This window comes from Thamnophis sirtalis, unplaced genomic scaffold, assembly GCF_051295495.1.
Source record: "Thamnophis sirtalis isolate CommonGarterSnake01/CBP01778 unplaced genomic scaffold, rThaSir2_p1.2 scaffold_8, whole genome shotgun sequence".
Lineage (NCBI taxonomy): Eukaryota > Metazoa > Chordata > Lepidosauria > Squamata > Natricidae > Thamnophis > Thamnophis sirtalis.
In genome coordinates, this window is record NW_028261388.1 from 8,758,939 (window position 1) to 8,773,724 (window position 14,786).

At 44.5% G+C, this 14,786-nt stretch overlaps 1 protein-coding gene across 1 annotated transcript in view; it reads left to right on the forward strand.

Annotated features, from left to right (window-relative positions):
* Positions 1-14,786, forward strand: part of TMEM135 (transmembrane protein 135) — a 177,313-nt gene that overhangs the window by 136,150 nt on the left and 26,377 nt on the right. The gene's annotated exons all lie outside the window — the stretch shown is intronic.

Here is a 14,786-nt window from a genome sequence, read left to right on the forward strand (position 1 = left end):
TGTGAGGATCTGGGCTTGAGCCTAATTCTTCCAAATCCCCTTTTTCTGACATCGGCTATGCCTGTGTGGCACTGGAGGATTGGATTGTGGCAAAACAGCATTGCTTGTATGTTTGATTTATTGTCTCTATTGAAGCTGGATTCCAGCTGCCCGACTCTCTTCGAATTGGGAAGCCTGCTCATGGGACAGAATAGCTGAACATGATGTGGTTTTTTTTCCAAAAGGCAACTGGGCTAGATTAAAGGTAAAAGTTCCCCTTGCACATATCTGCTAGTCGTTCCTGACTCTAGGGGGCGGTGCTCATCTCCATTTCAAAGCCAAAGAGGCACCAGCGCTGTCCAAAGACGTCTCCGTGGTCATGTGGCCGGCATGACTAAATGCCGAAGGCGCATGGAGCTCTGTTACCTTCCCACCAAAGCGGGTTCCTATTTTTCTACTTGCATTTTTACAAGCTTTCGAACTGCTAGGTTGGCAGAAACTGGGACAAGTAACGGGAACTCACTCCGTTACGCGGAGCTAGGTATTTCTGATCGACAAGCTGACTGTCTTAGCCACTGAGCCACCGCTTCCTATACGGGATGTACTGGATGACCACAAATTCATTAAGAAGATGGGTAGTCCTCGACTTATGACCCCAACCAAGCCTCAAATTTCAGTTGCTAAGTAAAACAGTTGTTAAATGGATTTTCCCCCCGGGGTGGTGGTACAGGAGACTGAGTGCTGCCTGTCACATCCCCTGGCCATGCCAACCACGGCCATGCCCACCCAGTGGGTCACTAGGGCAGAGAACCGCCGAAGGTTCCTATTTTTCTACTTGCATTTTTTATGTGCTTTTGAACTGCTAGGTTAGCAGAAGCTGGGACAAGTAACCTGTAAAGGGAAGAAAGTAGCTGACAGGTTTAGATTTCATTATCATTTGCATTCTTTTCGATCAGATTTTGCAAGATCATCTTTACCGTTAGGTCGAGTGGTACGGTGGTAGTTTTGGGGATATCCTGAAAAGTAGAATCTTTGGGGAAATCTCTCCTGTTTCTGTCTATACTAATTGATTGGAGGACAATATACTGCATGACTGCCCTGAGGACGCTGTGTCATTATCAAAGTTGAATTACATTTCTTCTCCCAGTCCTAGTTCATTTCTGAATGTGAGATGAGAACAGAAGCAATCATTTTGTTTTCCACGGGCAGTAAAATTTTCCAAGTTGCTTAGGGCTTTTTTTTTTCATGAGAGCTTTTCTCTTAAACTGTCCCTTTTAAAATTGTCCTCAATATTTAAGAAAAAAAAAAGAAACAAAAAACAGCATCAAAGTAATTTTTTACAGCCACTTTTAAGTTTCTCATTTTAAAATGTGCACACCTTTTGCTTAACGAAATGGTAAAATTCGTTACTTCAAGGCTTAATTGAAGATATATGATTGTAGGCAGATACATTTTGACGTGAAAGTAATAACGTAGTAAGTATGCTGTCAGGAGTGCTGTTTCCAAAGAATTAAGTCCTAAATATACTTAGCTGCTCACTTATTCAGAAATTAAAATGTTGATGTAGAAACAGACCCCCTATTCACATGTCACAGATGGTTACTTAACATCCTAATCCATGTTATGAATCCCTTCATTAACCTCAGCATCTCAGATATAAAATTTACAAAAATAAAAAGGGTTATGTTACCTCGGAGAAATACACCCCTAACGTGAGAATCTTTTAACTTTGAAGAAAGAGGTTGAGTAACAGCACAGTGTAGTGATGGTTGAGGCTTGAGGTTGGTTCAGATCTGTTCACAGCCAAGAATAAATAAACTTTACTTTGTTCATCCTAATCAACCTGACAAGGCTGTTGTGAGGATAAAGGCGGTAAGAGACACATATTAGCTACCCTGAATTCTTTAAAGAAAGGAGGCCGGGATACAGATGTAATAAATAGCACTGATAGAAGAGAATATTTGTAGCTCCGGGTTGAACTGTGGAGTTCTTGGCGCTCTCTGAATTGGGGTGTTCTCTTGCAGACGTTTCATTACCAAACTAGGTAACATCATCAGTACTAGCAGGAGGTGGGATTTGCTCTCATTTTATATAGCAGTGGCTGTCCTGTCAATATTGGTAGTGATTGATCAGGTAAAGGTTCCCCTCGCACGTACATGCTAGTCACTCCATACTCTAGGGGGTGGTGCTCATCTCAGTTTCAAAGCCGAAGAGGCAGCACTGTCCTGGTCATGTGCCCAGCATGACTAAACACCGAAGGCGCACGGAGCACTGTTACCTTCCCACCAAAGGGGGTTCCTATTTTTTTACTTGCATTTTTTACGTGCTTTTGAATTGCTAAGTTGGCAGAAGCTGGGACAAGTCACGGGAGCTCACTCCATTACGTGGCACTAGGGATTCGAACCGCCGAACTGCCGACATTTCTGATCGACAAGCTTAGAGTCTTAGCCACTGAGCCACTGCGTCCCCAAAAGTGATTGGTCAAGGAACCACCAATTCAGACCAAGAAGCTAAACAATAAACAACAACCCAATCAAGGAACTACAATGACCACTCCTACCAAAACCGGTTACACTTTTCAACATGCATAGTGGTTTTCTCCAAAAACAGATATATTTCTCATATTTCATCACAAGCATAGCGAGGGGATTATTTTCTCTGTCGGTTTCCACATCTGTTTGGAGCCATGTCTCATGGCATTACCATATTCTTTGGTTTATTTAATATTTTTTCATTTCTCGGGTTTTATTTTAACTATTAAAATAGTTCTCTTTCGATCAGAAGACTCCGAAATCCATTAACATTAAAAAAAAAAAACCTCTAAAAAAACCAAAACCAAGTATGGCAAAGATTTAAAATCAGCAGCAAGGAAGCTAGTGTGTCAGAATTTCATGCAGCCACAGGCCATTATATAGCTGGGAATTACGCCTTACATATTTAGAGGGTTCAGACTAGGCAAGTCTCACCCAGGATAAACCCAGTTCCTTCAGAAGTGGGGAAGCTTTGCATGTAACCAAGATGACAGCTTGCTTTGTGTTGGATGGCTGATCTTGTTCCCATTCCTGGTTCCTGACCTCTGTAAGGCCTGTCTCGGTATCTTTATTCAATGCATTTGTCTGTCAGTGTCGTGGCCCGCCAGTGGCCAACGGAGCTGGCCTCAGATTTGGACAGATTTGGCAAATCACTCCTGACTGATTGTTTCCTGGTTCTTGCAATCGATGGTTTGTTTTGTCAGAAATGTTTACATAGGAACGTTAAAAGCTCGACAGGAAGGAATTGGATATATTTTATGTCACAATCATTTTGTTGCAAATGGAAAGAGCTAAGAAGGTTGCAATGACTATTGGAAAGCGAAAGGCAGGTCTTATTTGAAGTTTCTTAATTTGGGGAAGTTTGTAAACAATGTCATGCGTGCCTCCCGTCTGTAAGGTAAAGGCAAAGGTTCCCCTGGCACATATATGATAGTCGTTCCTGATTCTAGGGGGCGGTGCTCATCTCCGTTTCAAAGCCGAAGAGCCTGCGCTGTCCGAGGATGTCTCCGTGGTCATGTGATCGGCATGACTAAACGCCGAAGGCGCATGGAACACTGTTACCTTCCTACCAAAGTGGTTCCTATTTTTTTTACTTGCATTTTCATGTGCTTTCGAACTGCTAGGTTGGCAGAAGCTAGTACAAATAACTCCGTTAGGTGGTGCTAGGGATTTGAACTGCCAAACGGCCGACCTTTCTGATCGACAAGCTCAGCATCTTAGCCACTGAGCCATCGAGTCCCTCTATGTGTGCCTCCCGTCTGTAAAGGTACTAGCAATACTTTGACATCCTGGGATGGCTGTGTGAGGATGAGCCAGCTACTAAGCCAGGGAGTCTCGCTGACTCTCCATGCATCCACACAGTCCCCGCTTTTGAATGTCCACATTGTAAATCCAAAATGCCAACAGTTGACTTTTTCGTGTCATTTATTGAGATGGTTGACGAACTCTTTCTGACATTGTTTTTAATTTGCACCTCTTCTGCTGAACGTAAGGAGCCCTTGCCCAATCTTGAAAGCATTGTAACAATATAACTTTAGACTTGATTAGTTTGTGCTTATTTATTTAGAAAAATTAAACGCTGTTGCCTACTTTCTTTAGCCACACTCTTTGCTGCAGAACAAGTCGTTATTAATTACGGTAAAAAGAGTTCTGGCAGCTAAAACTTAATCTCTGAAATCTTTTCGAAGACATGGGAACAGTACCAAAATGTTGCAGAAAGTCCTCTCTTAACACAGTGCTTTTGACATGAACCTTTATTATGGATTTCCCATTCCCTCTCCCCTAATCGGAACAGAATGAAAATGCTTGCAACGAGTGCGGAAAAGGACAGGCTTAGAGCTGCCTTTTCCTGAAAAATAACCGTAATGACATCTTTCTTATAAGAAAAGTTACATTTTACTTCGATAATCGTTTCTCTAAAGTTGCATCTCCCCTCCCAGCGCTTGTAATTTTTGCTGTTGCGTGTGATGCTTGTTCTCTACTCTAGTGATTAAGCCTCACCGGAGGAGCCCTGAGACAGTCACCCTCTGAATGAGAATTTTTTTGAAAGGTTTACAACAAGGCGCATTTAGGGGGAGGCATGGAAGAGCTAATTGGTGACATTTAGCCCTTACAAAGTGGTGTGGAGACCTCTTGCCTTCACTCACAATGGGGGTGTGGAGAGAAGATTAGTACACCCACATTCACAGCACAAGAGCAATTAGTTTTGGTCTGTGGCTAGACACAAAACGGGCAGATCTCCTTGGCTCGTCGAAGTCACTGGAGGCAAATATAGTTCCTGTAATCAGACATGTCCTCTCCAGCAGCTGCAGATTGTACTCGTATACTTGTCTGTGCATCCTTTGAGTAAGGACAGTTAGCAAGTCTTTTGCAAGTTTCTTTCGACCCCCCCCCCCCCAGCTCTCCTCCAGTATGGCTAAATTTAGGCAGGATCCCTGCTGGTCCTGTTAGCTTGTGACCATGGGGATATAGCTTTTTCCTGTATCTTTTTACTTGCTTGGTCCATGGGTGTTTGTTATAAATGTGCTCCTTGTCCTCCGTTCACATCTGGCATAATGATACTCTTGGGAGAGGAAACAACTGTTCCTAAATGAAATAAAGAAGCATGGAGCTGGGTAATCATCAGATAACTTAAGAGAGATACAATTTTAGAGTTGTAAAATCCCGCTTTTTTAAAGCTTCATTTCATCGGCCCGTGATGGCAAACCTATAGCAGGCATGCTACAGGTGGCACGCAGAGCCCTGTTTGCTTTGCTGCGCATTCACCCGCGCCTCCCATTAGCCAGCTGGTTTTGGGGTCTCTGCTGCGCATGCGTGGGGGGCAGGGTGCATGCGAGAGACATGTACTTATGTGAGGGGGTTTGCATGTGCAGGAGGTGGGGGTCGCGTGTGCGGGTTGTGGCGCAGCCCCGTCACCGCCTGTTTTTGGTCCCAGGAGATTGAAGGGGGGGCCTACACTACTAGATCCAAAATAGCATGCAGGGTGTGTGTGCATGCATGGGGGTGGGGGGAGCACTGGGCCGGGTCACATGCACATGCGTGGGGCCCGGGGAGCACAGAGGTTGCACACGCATTGTATTATGAGTGATGGCACGCGGGTGCACTGTCACGCACAGGCACACACACTTTCGGCACGCGACAACAAAAAGATTAGCCATCCCGGTCATAAGCAGTACAGCCAGGATCAATGAAAAGAAACGCAAGGGACTGGAGGTGCTTTGGAAATATCTCTTAAGCCATTTGTAGGGTGAAAATCGCAAATCATATTTACAGGTAGTCCTGACTTAAGATCACAATTGAGCCCAAAATTTCAAGTGGCTAAGTAAGACGCTTGTTAAGTGAGCTTTGCTCCATTTTGCAACTTTCCTTGCCACCATTGTTAAGGGAATCCCCGCAGATGCAAAGTTAATAACGCAGTTGCTAAGTTAATCCTGACTTCCCTATTGACTTTGCTCGTTAGATTTCAAAACATGATCACGTGACCTTGGGACAGTGCAACCGTCATAAGTATGAGCCACTTGTCAGCTGTCTGAATTTTGATTATAGCAATAGCAATAGCAATAGCAGTAGACTTATATACCGCTTCATAGGGCTTTCAGCCCTCTCTAAGCGGTTTACAGAGAGTCAGCATATTGCCCCCAACAATCCGGGTCCTCATTTTACCCACCTCGGAAGGATGGAAGGCTGAGTCAACCCTGAGCCGGTGAGATTTGAACCGCTGAACTGCTGATCTAGCAGTAGCCTGCAGTGCTGCATTTAACCACTGCGCCACCTTGGCTCTATATATAGGGCCATGGGGATGCTCGTCAGTGTCACTATTCGCACTTTATTCTAATTAACTTCTAGCGCAATTATAATTTCTTCCTTTCCTTTCATCTTTTTCTTCTTTCTTTGTATGGGTTATGTATGAGGTATGCTTGACATGAGTGAATGTCCCACTTTTTATGATTATATTGTTGTAAATTTGTGTTTTTAACTTTTTGCGTGGGGACTGTTTGCGGGAGTGCATGAGTGTGCGTGATTCGGAGGACCTGTCGGGAATTGCGGGGGCCACGGGGGTGGTTGAGGGGACCAGAGATACGGGAGAGGGTCGGGGTATTGCGGTCGTAACAGGGAGGGGCAGATACGGCGGGGACTTTAGGGCAGGCCATTACCGGGGAAGGAGGGTTCGCTACATTACAGAGATCCCTTCTTCCGGCCCTAGGAGTCCCACTCCAAGACCAGATGGCGCAAGTAGTCAGGACCCTGGTCTCAGGCTGTTGTCGCTAAATGCCAGGTCTGTTGTACATAAAGCACCTCTCGTCCGGGACTTACTTTTAGACGAGAGGGCAGACCTGGCATGTATTACTGAGACCTGGCTGGGCCCAGAGGGAGGAGTCCCCCTTGTAGAACTGTGCCCAGAAGGATTTCAGGTGCTACATCAGCCGAGAGCCCAGGGAAGGGGTGGAGGTGTGGCCGCTGTTATCCGGGAGTCGTTAGCTCCTCGTAGGGTCCCTGCTCCGGAGATTGTCGGGTGTGAGTCTTTGCTGTTAAAGTTGGACCTCAAGGGTCAAGTGGGTCTGCTGCTAACGTACCTGCCTCCCAACAGCGTTGCAGCAGCCCTCCCCTCGCTCCTCGAGTCGGTAGCCGAGCTGGCAATTGAGTTCCCTAGGTTGATGGTCCTGGGGGACTTTAATTTGCCGTCGCTCGGTGAAAACTCTGATGGGGCGCAGGAGTTCATGGCTTCCATGACAGCCATGGGCTTGACCCAAGTAATCCGAGGCCCAACCCATTCAGCGGGACACATGCTTGACCTTGTATTTCTCTCGGAGCAGTGGATGTGTGATCTTGGTCTGAGGGGGAGTGACATCATACCCCTGTCGTGGTCAGACCATTGCCTACTGAGGCTCGACTTCCGGAGGCCAAACCCCCACTGTAGGGAGGAGGAACCGACCAGGTGGTTCCGCCCCAGGCGTCTTATGGAGCCAGCAAGGTTCCAGACAGAGCTTGGGGTTATTCCTGACACTTTCGCCCACAGTCCGGCGGAGACTCTGGCTGCTGCGTGGCACTCGGCAGCGTCAGAGGCCCTCGACCGGATTGCGCCACTGCGGCTCCTCCGAGGCGGCGGATCCCGGAGACCTCCTTGGTTCACCGAGGAGCTCCGGGAGATGAAGCGCCGGAGGAGATGCCTAGAGCACCGTTGGAGGTCCGATAAGTCCGCATCGAACCGAGCAATGGTAACCACCTGCACCAGGGAATATACTAGGGCACTTAGGGCAGCTAAAAGATCACACATAGCCTCCCTGGTCGCATCCGCTGAGTCCCGCCCAGCCGCCCTGTTTAGGATAACCCGCTCCCTATTGAACAGAAGGGAGACGGGGGAACCCTTGCAGGGCAGAGCTGAAGAATATGCCCAATTCTTAGCGGACAAAATTGCTCGGTTTCGGGCGGACTTGGACTCCACACCTGCAGTTCCAGCCGAGGCACAGGGGGACCAAGTAGAACAGCTCTGGGTTGAGTTTCAGGAAGTTACCCCCGGGGATGTGGACAAGGCCATGAGAGCTGTAAGTTCCTCCACCTGTGCTTTGGATCCGTGTCCCTCATGGCTGGTTTCTAACTGCAGTGAGGTGACACGAGGCTGGATCCAGGCGGTTGTAACCGCCTCCCTTCGGGAGGGGAACTTCCCCGCCGCACTGAAAGCGGCGGTGGTGAGACCCCTCCTGAAGAAACCATCCTTGGATCCAGCTGCCCTTAACAACTATCGCCCGGTCTCCAACCTCCCCTTTTTGGGGAAGGTTGTTGAGAAGGTGGTGGCCTTTCAGCTCCAACGGTCCTTGGAGGAAGCAAACTATCTAGACCCCTTCCAGTCAGGCTTCAGACCCGGTTACAGCACAGAAACCGCTTTGGTCGCATTGATGGATGATCTTTGGAGGGCCAGAGATGAAGGACATCCCTCCATCCTGGTCCTCCTTGACCTCTCAGCGGCTTTCGATACCATCGACCATGGTATCCTTCTGCGACGACTGCGGGAGGTGGGAGTGGGAGGCACCGTATTACGGTGGTTCTCCTCCTACCTCTCGGACAGGTCGCAGTCAGTGTTAGTGGGAGGGCAGAGATCGTCCCCAAGGCCCCTAAAATATGGGGTGCCGCAGGGTTCGGTCTTATCCCCCCTACTATTCAACATCTACATGAAACCGCTGGGGGAGATCATCCGCAGGCACGGGATCAGATACCATCAATATGCGGACGATACTCAATTGTATCTGTCCGCCCCGTGCCAAATCAATGAAGCGGTGGACGTGATGGACCGGGGGCTTGAAGCCGTTATGGACTGGATGAGGATTAACAAGCTTGTGCTCAACCCGGAAAAGACCGAGTGGCTGTTGTGTTTTCCTCCCAAAGATTTGACCAATAATCCAACACTCAGGCTGGGGGGTCAAATTTTACACCCCTCAGAGAGGGTTCGCAACTTGGGAGTCCTCCTGGATCCACAGCTGTCATTCGACCACCATATAGCGGCTGTGACCAGGGGGGCATTCGCCCAGGTACGCCTGGTGCGCCAGTTGCGACCCTACCTGAATCGGGAGGCCCTCACAACAGTCACTCGGGCCCTTGTGACCTCTAGGCTGGAATACTGCAACGTGCTCTACATGGGGCTGCCCTTGAGGAGCATCCGGCGACTTCAGTTAGTGCAGAACGCAGCCGCGCGAGTGATTGCGGGTGTACCTCGATTCACCCGCATTACACCTATCCTCCGCGAGCTGCGCTGGCTACCTGTCGATCTCCGGATGCGCTTCAAGGTGCTATTGATCACCCATAAAGCCCTACATGGCAGTGGATCTGGATACTTGAGAGACCGCCTTCTGCCAATTACCTCCCTACGACCTATAAGATCTCATAGATTAGGCCTCCTCCGTATTCCATCGGCCAGCCAGTGTCGGCTGGCAACCACAAGGAGGAGGGCCTTCTCAGCAGTGGCCCCGACCCTTTGGAACGAGCTCCCCGTAGAGATTCGTACTCTCTCCACCGTCCAGGCCTTCCGCATAGCCTTGAAGAACTGGCTCGCCCGTCAGGCCTGGGGATAAGGACTGTTACCCCGCCCGAATGTAGTATGCATGTTGTTTGCTATTTTATTATGTGTTGTAATCTCAATGTTGTATTCCCCCCTCCCTTGGTTTTCTGTGAGCCGCCCTGAGTCCCCTCAGGGAAAAGGGCGGCCTACAAATACAAATAAAACCAAAACCAAAACCAAATGGTCATATGTCACTTCTTTCCCTCCATATGATTCTAATGCCTATTTGACAGGGTTCTAGGTTACCTGTATGGGGCTCATAGGCCAATTTCAGATTCATTTGTTTAAAAAAAGAGTGTGCTTTACATGAGCCATTCTGCCTTTTTCACAGTTTGCGAACTGAGAATTTCACGTTTGCAAAGAAATTGCTGGCAAATTAATTTTGAACCTCTCTTAATTGCTGAGGATATGACTGCATGGCTTTCAGTAAGAAGAAACTGGGTTTTCGCAGGATTTTAAAAGATGAGTGGGTCCCCTTAAGGTACAGATTCCTTCCCCGATTTAGCAAGCCAGAATTGTTATTTTGCTGATTCAAAGCATTGCAAGGCTAAGCCATGATTTCAGCTTCACTCTTAATTTTCCAGCTGTTGGGAATTCCTTGAAATATAAAGGCTTCTATCTATAGGCAGTTACAGACAAAGCAATGTTTGTTAACTTAGTGATTGACTGTGGAGTGAAACTTTTCGTCTTGATTCTACACTTAAAATAAACTCAGCAGAAAATGAGTTCCCCAGATGGGGTGGAAGAGCAATTCCCAACCTGGAAAATGCTAGGTTGGAGAAGAAGACCTGACAGGGGGTGTCAACAGCCCCCAAATAACTTGATTTGATACCTGAGATATTTTTGTTGGTCATTCTACCCGAAAAAGATGACAAAAGGACTTATGTATCTGGTCTTACATATATTAACTGCAGCTAGAATTGTACCCTGTTTTCCCGAAAATAAGACCTCCCTGGATAATAAGCCCAATTAAGACCCTGTCTTATTTTCAGGGAAACGTGGTATTTGCACAACAGTGGAAAAATGATGAAATACCGCCAGATGAGAATATAATTAAGAAAATATTAGAATGCGCAGAAATGGAAAGATTAGCACTCATTAAGGAAAAAGAAGAAACTGAATATTTCTTGACATGGGAGGTATTTTACCAATGGTTAGACAATAGAAACAGAAGTTAGAAGGGAAAGAGAGAGAGAGAGAGAGAGAGAGAGAGAGAGAGAGAGAGAGAGAGAGAGAGAGAGAGAGAGAGAGAGAGAGAGAGAGAGAGAGAGAGAGAGAGAGAGAGAGAGATGAAATGTTAATGTGGAGAGAATTTGATGATGAAGATGTTATGTACTATTGTAATTGTATTTTTTTGAATAGATTTTTATTATTTTTACATTTAAAACAATGCAATACCGCGAAGTTGAAGTGACCATACATTCACATTATATACAGCTAGTCTCAACCATTAACAATTAGTCTACTTAGTACATTGTCTATCCTTCTGTCCAATCACAATATGTACAGTTTGTTCCAGTCTTGTCACCTTGTCTTATGCCAGTCATAAAATCCGTTCCAGACTTCAAAATATTCTGATTGCCCTTTATTTTTAAGTTCAAGAGTGAGCCTATCAGCTTCCGCACAGGCCAACACTTTTCTGATTATATCTAGTTATTTTTTTTTCTTTTTTCCAATACTGTGCATAAGTTATGTGCACCGCAGTTAGTACATGTATAATTAGATAAAGAATATCTTTCTTAAACCCCTCCGGTATTATGCCTAGGAGAAAATTTTCTGGTTTAAATAAAATTTGGTCTCCCACCATTTGTTCTAACCATGATTGAATCACTTTCCAATATTTTTTGCCTCATTGCATGTCCACCACATATGATTAAAAGTGCATGGTGTTTTTTACACTTCCAAAAAATTTGGGACCAGATTTTTAAACATTTCGGAGAGCCGTGCTGGGGGGAGATGCTATCTGTAGAACATCTTATAAAGATTTTCTTTATACACCGTTTATATGTACTATTGTAATTTTATTGATATGTAGTTATATTATTAATAGTATTGTAATGAATATTATAACAAATATGGGGATTTTGATTGTTTAGAACCCAGATCTCAAACTGTTCGGTGGGAATGGAATATAAATAAAACAAATAAAACTTGGGGGAAAAACAAAACTTGACAGGATCTTTGGGAAATGGCGATGGATTTAACAGCAAATTATAGTTTGATAAATTAATATTTGCTCGGAGCTTCTACAGTATACGTAGTGAACTTTGCTTTCAATTCCACTGTCCTTGGAAATAATTTAGTCTATTCTTAGATATTCTTAATCTCTTAATAGGACTACAAATTCAAAGTGCCTTGGCTTGAGAGATACAGAATAAAAATACCTCCACGGTTGGTCCTTTTTTTTTTTTTTTTTTTTTTTTGACGCTCACTGATGATATCAGAGCAAAAACCTTTTGACAGGTTTATTCCTCCCACATTTCTCACATTGAAACATGCCTGCTGGAAGAAATGTAAGTCTTACTAAGCGACATCTGGGTTTACAGTTTAAAGGCTATTCCCCTTACAGTACTCTACCCCACAAGCTCTCTGTGGCTGAGCAGATGTTGTTGAACCACGGCTCCTAACATCCCCAACCATCATGGCCAATGAAATTAAATTGGAATTGAAATTTGGCAACAGGACAAGTTCCCATCTCAACCATTTAAACCGGTTTGTGCAGAAATGTGTCTCGCTGTGTATCTCAGCTGGGTTCAGGTTTAGAAGGATATACCAGAAGCCGACAGCCACTAAGGTTGCTAGCAGTTTATCTTAGAGGGTACATGACTGGAAGCAGTGCCAATCGCTATTAAAATGAGAACAATCTGGAGTACATAACTTCTTTCCCCCTTCTCATTCATAAGGAGAGCAGAAGTTTCTTTGTTCCCTAAACACGGTTGTGTTTGTTTTTCGAGACCTTTCCCAAATCCATGTTCCTTTTGTTTATATTATACATTATATCTGTATATATAATAATAAATTAGCATCATGTTTGTACACAGAGGAGGCCCAAGATGGCTTTTTGTTTAGAAATTCCTTTCCAGATTTTAATGTTTGTCACATAAAAGACTTATTTAATTAATTATGAAAACTGCTGTTAATATTACACAGTGGGGCAGATGGTGGTCCCTATCAGATTATTCATGGCAAACCCTACAAGAAGGGCCACAAATTGCACACTGCATGAACATATTCAAGTAACTTTTAAGTACCGTATTTTTCGGACTATAAGACGCACCGGAGTATAAGACGCACCAGGATTTTGAAGAGGTAAATAAAAAAAAATTTTTTTTCACTCTGCATGCTTCCCAAACCCTCTGCATGCCCCGTTTTTTGCAAAAAAAGGGGGGGGCATGCAGAGCTTTGGGAGGCTTGTAGGGTGCTGGGGGACGACATAAATGAGCAAAAAACTCCCCCATTTTTCACAAAGGAGAAGGTGCGTCTTATATTCTGAAAAATACAGTAACTGGAACTTCCAAAATGAAATTCAATGGTTTAGGCCAGGGGTGTCAAACTTGTGTCGTCACGTTGCCGTCACGTGATGTATCGTGACTTCCCCCCCTCTTTGCTAAAACGGGGGTGGGCGTGGCTAGCATGTGACATATCTGGCCTGTGGGTTGCAAGTTTGACACCCCTGATTTAGGCATTCAAAGACATTCAGGCAAGAAAAGCCAAATGCACAGGTATAGAATAGGTGATACCTGACTCAATAGCAGTCACTGCGAGAGAGTTCTATTGGACAATCACTTAACTATGAGCCAGCAGTGGTGCTGCAGCCGCTAAAAGTGCCAATACAATTTAGCAATTAAAAGTATTGGAGTGGGCAAGAGATGATGGATGGATGAATTTTCTTTTTTGTTGCTGTTACAATTTGCTTCTCCTTTTCTCTCTGTTTATTGGTTTTTTTTTTCTCTAAGTAGGTGGCATGATTAGAAATTAGATGGGAAAGAAAGGAAAAGTCTTTTAATAAAGGGCGACATGATTAGAAGCTAGAATAAGTGATAGAAATAAGATTAGTGTATACATTTTTGTATAATAAAATGGAAGTAATAATAAGGTAAAATGTGGAACAATTGAACAATGGTAGATTGTGACATAATATAACCGTGTATTATTACTAGAAATACATAAGTTGACTGATTGTAATAACTATGATTAACTTTATTAGTTTTATTTGTAATAGAATATATGACACCCAGCTGCCACGCTGTTCGCGCGTTGATTTGATATATTTATTTTTTTTAAAAACTATATTAAAAAAAATGCCAATGCAATCCTAGGTTACAGTTAACAGAATCGAGATCACGTGAGGTATTAGTACTTCTTTAGAAAGCCTTAGTAAGACCCCACTTTGAATATTGCATCCAGTTTTGATCGCCACAATATAAAAAATGATGTTGAGACTCCAGAAAGAGTGCAGAGAAGAGCAACAAAGATAATTAGGGGACTGGAGGCTAAAACATAAGAACAGTTGCAGGAATTTGCTTTTCAATGAAAAGGAGAACATGATAGCAATGTTCCAATATCTCCGGGATTGACACAAAGAAGAGGGAGTCAAGCTATTCTCCAAAGCACCTGAGGGTAGGACAAGAACCTAGAAATAAGGAGAAATATCCTGACAATGAGAACAATTAATGAGTGGAACGGCTTGCCTTCAGAAGCTCTGGGTGCTCCATCATTGGAGGTTTTTAAGAAGAGATTGGACAACCATTTGTATGGAATGGTATAAGATCTCTCTCCTGCTTGAGCAGAGGGTTGGACTAGAAGACCTCCAAGGTCTCTTCCAACTCTGTTCTGTTATTCTGATTTGTATTTACATATGTATTCTTACCCTGGTAAATTGGCAGAATAATTATTGAGGGTGAGCAATGTCCCTTTTTTTAAGGAGAACACTAACCTACCGTATAAACAATATCTTAAACGCTCTTGAAATTTCCCCTTTAAAACTGTTGGCTCGGCCTGCCTCCAAAATGTATTAGATAGAAAACTGAAATACCCTTTGTCCATCAGGAAAAAGTGGCCTTTAAAGAGGAAATCTGTATTTGAAGCATATTCCCAGCTCTCATAATTGGTGGCTAGTATACTAATGTGTTAAAAACATCTCAGAGGAAGCTGCCTTCTGTAGTCTGTCTAAACATGGGATTTATGAGTTCGATGCAATCTCAAGGTGAATTGCTGCCGATTAG